We start from the raw sequence: 5,750 nt of genomic DNA, 5'->3' as shown, positions 1-5,750 counted from the left end.
CCAGCCAGCCTGATATCCCCCATCACTGCCTGTCCCTCTGTCTAGCATACCAGGGGTGCTGACTGACGAGAGGCCTAGTCACAGGAGAGCTGAGCAGCATGGGGGTTTGAAGCCACGGCTTTGGGCAGGGAACCCCCTGGCTCAGCCCTAGGCTGCTGGTCTCAGTCCTGTGAAGTCAAAATTTTAATAGGCTGATAAAGCGAACTATAGGTGGAGGTTGTCTGATTAGGTGGAAGGATAATGCACAGCCCTTCACAGTCTATAAAATATTTTCCTACCCAATCTCCCACTTGATTCTTATTAGTTGGTAGTGGTGTAATTCCTGTTTCACAAATGAGCAAACTGAGACTCATGGGGGTTCAGCTTCTTACTAAAGGCCAGACATGAAGTAAAGGGAGCAGAGGAGAGAGCTCGGTGGAAGCTGAGTTTTTTGACTCCAGATCCTGTGCTCTTCCTTCTCTCAGGGTCTCTGGAGCTGTTGAGTCTAAAGGGCTGTTAGAATTTTATTGAGCACTTACTGTGCTAAGCACTGGGTATTTGCATACAAATGAGAGCAGGCCCCTCCCAGGGGAGCTCCTAGCCTACTAGGAGGAGGCTGACAGGACTGGAGATGGTGAAACTGTGCCACTGGGCTCCAGGCTGATCCTTCTGTCACTTCTTGTGCCCAAACTGAAAAAGACCAAAATGAGAACTGAGGGGTGAGCCACACATTACCTGGGAGGACTCGTCACATGTGCCATTGCCTGGGGACAAACTTTGCACTTGGTTATGTGTTTGGTTAGAAGAAAGGGTTTTGGGTGGGCGCAGCAGATCGCTGGGCACGCAGGATGCCAGGTGTCTGGGCAAAGCTGTGGGCCCGAGGGCGCATCAGAGAAGGCTGCATCCCTGTGAGGAAATGGATACGTGGACATGCCTTCTGGGGAGCTGGGTCTCTTGACCTCCAGCCAATCTTTCCCAGCCCTGTACATGTCCCTTTTGCATCTCCACAAGAACCTCCCAAATATGTCCCCAGAGTCTTGCACAGATGAGGCCTGCTGGAAACCAGCCATCATTGGAAGCACAGGGCCTGTGTGTTTCTGGACTTCCCCAGGACCAGGCTTGCTCTATTGAGCAGCACTTGTTGTAATCACTTCTGCCTCCCCTCTAGACCACACAGCTGGAGAGTGCAGACAGGGACCCAAGTGTGGTTTGGCTCTGGATCTACAGGGCCTTCCTGGAGCAGAACCAGTGTCTGGGGAGGTGGGCTGTACTGTGCAGGAATTCACTGTGGATCTTGCATCTATCCTGGGTGTGCTCCTGCCTGGGGCCTTCTTAACCCTCCTGCCCAGGGCTCTCGTCTCTCTTCCATCTGAGGCTCAGCCAGGGGAAGGGGTCTGCTAGACTTGAACCAGGTCCCTGCAGCATACTCCATGTGTTCTCCTAAGAAAGACTCACCCTTTATTCCCTGCACCTGATGCAGCTTCCCAGCATCCCGCTTCTCAGGGTCTCAGCTCAGAGGCCAGCCTTGAATGAGCCATGGGCGCCCTCCTCTGATCGAGCCTTTGCTGTGTCTGCCCCTGCAGGCCACATGCCTGGGGCCCTGTATGGGGAGGCTGTCAAGGACAATGGCCTAGAGCATGGGCACTGTGGCCCGGCTGCCCAATTCACATCTGGCTCCCTGCACTTACCAGCGTGGGCTTGTCTAACCTCAGTTTTCCCTATGTTCAGTGGGAGTGATAACAGGACCTTTCTCACAAGGCTGATGTGAGGATGAAGGGGCAGCCTAAGTCCATCACAGGCCTAGATCAGGTCAGACCCAGCAAAGATCTGTTATCAAGGGCAGGTGTCCTGTGGCTGTCCTCTGGCCCCTGGGTGATATGTTCCAGGGTGTGGGGACCAGGGTGCCCCCTCAGGTCCCTGGTGGCTCAGGAAGCCAGCAGGTTTGCTCTGCTGCCCTTGGAGTGGTGCCTGGTGCACACAGTCCAGGGACCTGGCTCTGTTATCAGGCCCGGCACCGGGGTGTGGATGATTCGGGCCCTCGACATTCTTCCTCCTTCCTGAGTCCTGCTGGGAAAGGGACAAGGTGCCGGTACCAGTCCAAATCCTGAGCCTGGCATCTGAGGCCCTTTGGCCCCAAAGTTGCTCCTTAGGCCCCTCTTCTCTCCCAGTGTGACCCTCGTCCACAGCCATGCCTTGGCCCTTGCTGTTCTTTCCACCCGAATGTCGTTCCTCCTCTTCTCTGGGCTTTAATGTTTTACCCTCCTCTCAAGGCCCTGCTCCCTATCACCTCCTCTGGGCAAGGGGGCATGATCCCTGTACCCTCCCACAGATGGATGGATGGGTCTGTGCCCCATGGAACTACGAGCTCCTGGAGGACAGGGGCTTCTCTTGATTCATTTCTGCATCCCTATGCCTGGAACAAAACGTTGAATGATGAGTGAATCGTTCAGTGAAGGAATGAATGCAGCTCCGGAGGCCAGGTGTAAGCCCTCTGTGCCACTCTGACACCGCTGTCACTGCCTTCTGCTGGGTCTCTCATGGTCAAATACTTGTTCTCCCTATCGGACTGTGATCCTCCCCAAAGGCTCCCCTGGAGCCCAGCGCCTGGCGCACCATCAGGGCACAGTATGGCTGTGTGAGTGAGGTTGATGGCTCTGATGCAGGAGCTCCAGTGAGGCTGAGGAGGCCGCAGCTTCTGTCTTCCTCTCCTGCCCCTGTGAATGTGGATGGATAGCTGAGTTGGCCACGTTTCACAATTTTGTATTCCGTGTCCACCACCAAGGTCAACGTTCTCAGCCTCGGTCAGGGAATCTGTGATGTTCGGACCTTTCTGCCCCACCTCTTCCACCTGCTATTATTCTCAGCAGTTCAGAGATGAAAACCAGGGCAGGAGGTGGTAGGAGAGAATGAGGCTTTCTTCTAAAGGTGTTGCAGGAGTGAAGACACTGAGTCACAAAGGACAGACTGGGCTGACCAAGGCCTTCTGGGCAAACATTGATGGTCCCTGAAAGGCAGCTCCACAGCTGGTCAGAGTGACTTCAGAGAGCCCAGCCTGCCGTGTGCCCCCAGCTCAGCAACTCAGGGACATAGGGAGGGGCCCTGGGACACAGGAAAGGGACCCAGTGATATACTTAGGGGTCCTCAGGGACATGGAGAAGAAGCCGAGGGACGTGAGGAGGGGCCCCCAGGAAGCATCCCTCCGTTATCTCTTTCTGGAATCTTCACGTTCCCCAGGACCTGGCTGTATGTACAATAAGTCCAAGTGCTCAGTCTGGGAATTTCTTGAATTTCTCTTGTGTGCTTTTCACGGTCTTGTAGCTGTGTGGCTTGAGGCAAGTCACTGAACAGGCTCTGACCCTCTGTTTTCTTGTCTGTAAAAGAAACAATAATTGTGAACCACACCATCCTCCCAGGGCTCCTGGAAGGATTTCAATAAAATCACAACTGAATGGCTCACTGCAGGGAAGCACTCAATGCTGGATTCATTGTCATTGCTCACTAATCCCTCTACTCATGTAACAGATGTTTGTTGAGCCTGTCAACACCCTTTAAAACATTGGAACAAATTGGAATGTTTAGAAATTGATATATTAGTGTAAATTAAAATTGAATTCCCTGAAGTGACAGTTGATTTTCTGCTCATTGTAGCCACTACCAGGAAGCCTGCCCAGCCTTAGCAGGCCAGGCAGGTGCATCGCCTGTGCTTGACCCTTTGCAGGCCCTGAGCCCGGGAGAGTGAGGGCCTGGTTTGTCCTGCCCCATTCTCTGGCCTGGCTGGAGCGAACTCTTAGGCTTTTTGCTGAGAGAAGGAATGAAGCAGGAGGCAGCAGGTCTGGAGTGAGGGAGCTGGAAGGGGAGCTACCACAGTGGGGGTGTTAACCCTGGCAGTGCCCCTGAGGCCAGGAGCCCTGGTGTGTGGCTGCTGCTGCTGCTGCTACTGTGCTCTTGGCCCAGAGGGGGGTTCCCCTGAGCTCTGGGCCACCCCAGACCACACTGGGCCCTTTAGCCCAAAGGTCCCAGAAGGGGAGTGAGTCTGTGGTTTCTGTCCCAGCCTTGCGTTGAGGACCCCCTTCTTTCCCGGAGCACCTGCACTAGCTATTCCACTTCACGGGCTCACCTCCCAGCACTTTGGGACTTCTGTGCTCGGGGACAGATTGAGTGCAGTTGGAAAGGTCCTTCACCAAGGGCTGGGGTCATGGCTGAGGGAGACCCTCTTTCCCTGGGGCTGAAGTGCAGGAGATTTGATTGTGCCCTTTTGTGCCTGTTGTGCCCTTGGCCTGCACTCCGTCCTCGCCCAGGGTGTGTGCAGGCAGCGCCAGGAGGGCCCTCGCGGGGACGCCATGAGGAGGTCCCTGCGTCTGTCCGGCTGGAACAGAAGGACCTTTAATGCCCGCTCCACCCCAAGCCTAAGCTGCGGTCCCCCATCTCATCCACACTGTCGCCAGGTGCTCCAGCTCCGGATCAGGACTTGGGACTCCAGACTGTTAGAGCTCGGCCCTAGATTTCTGTGTTCACCCCTTCACCTTCTAGACGGGGAAACTGAGGCTTTCCATAGAGGCCCCTCCCCAGCAATGTTTGACCCTCCCCAAACTCTGGTGGCAGCTTTTCGTCTCTCCCCCCTTCCCGACCACCTTCTTTCCTCACTTTGGGGCCCCAGCATCGCGCCTGCCTCCCCTTCCTGTTGTACCTCCGACTTGAGATCCAAACATCGGAAACTGAAATGTCCCTCGGTCCAGCAGAGGCTGCTGCTCAGCGCGGCCTCGTTCTGACTTCATCTGCGGAGAAAGCGGAGTCAGAGCCGGCACTGCGGCTGCGCGGAGAGGGCGGCTCAGGATCAGAAACGCTAACGCAGCGGTTAGAAATGGGGTGACACCAGAGCGGCGCCCCCGCAATGACAGGGTGGGATTCGTGTTTGGAGGGTGGGATGATGAAGGTGACCAGAGGGTTCTAGCATGGCCTGCCCGAGGCGGCTGCAGGATCAGGTCTCTGGCGTAGAGGAGTGGGAAGAGCATCCTCAAGATCCCCGGGAACGCGGCCGCGGGGTTTGTGGCTGTTTGCGCACTTCCGCTGCAGGTGTTCTCAGCGAGACTTCTGCACGTAGGTTGCGCCCTTTGGCAGATGGAGAAACTGAGGTTCAGACAGACAGACAGGGGTTTGTCCAAGATACACACCCACACTGTGAGCTCTTTGAGGACAAGGACTTCAATCTTTTTCATCTCTAGGTGTCTATCGTCTGTCTCTGACACTCGCTGATTTTTTTTTCCTGAATCATTTCACTCTCCTGCCCACAAAGCCCACCAGGTCTCCTTTGTTCACCTCTCCATGCCTGCTTCCCAAGCCAGAGGAGAGGGCATGGAGGCCCTGACAGGCCACTCTGGTCTTGCAGTAACGCTGTGTCACCTTATTGTTATTTTTCACCAGGAAATCACTCAGACCGGCTGAAAACGTGTTGACAAGCAGTGAGTGTGCGGCTCTGCTTGACTAAACAGACCAGGGCGCTTCATTACCCATCAGCGTGTCTACTGGGGGCTGCTAAAGGCTCCAACTCTGCTTGTGTAAACTGTGCTCACGTGATTAATTTGCTCAGAAACTCCTTTCATCACAGACAGTGTAAAGGCGCATCTTGGCCTCCATGTGAACTTTAGTGAGCATGACTTGGCCTCTTTAGGTTTGAGCATCTCCACCATGTCTTTTCTCTCTGGTTCATTCAGGTCCCTTCTGGCACGTGTGAAGCAAAGATTTCTTCAAAACAAAACAGACACTCCCAACTT

The 5,750-nt window shown here is 54.8% G+C and overlaps 1 pseudogene; it reads right to left on the bottom strand.

Moving 5' to 3' along the window:
• Nucleotides 1-1,981: 1,981 nt before the first annotated feature.
• Nucleotides 1,982-5,750, bottom strand: part of LOC101360763 (serine/threonine-protein kinase MARK2-like) — a 7,558-nt pseudogene continuing 3,789 nt past the window's right edge.

Source organism: Trichechus manatus, unplaced genomic scaffold, assembly GCF_000243295.1.
Source record: "Trichechus manatus latirostris isolate Lorelei unplaced genomic scaffold, TriManLat1.0 scaffold00057, whole genome shotgun sequence".
In the NCBI taxonomy this organism is placed as follows: domain Eukaryota; kingdom Metazoa; phylum Chordata; class Mammalia; order Sirenia; family Trichechidae; genus Trichechus; species Trichechus manatus.
This window is presented reverse-complemented; position numbering and strand designations above follow the sequence as displayed.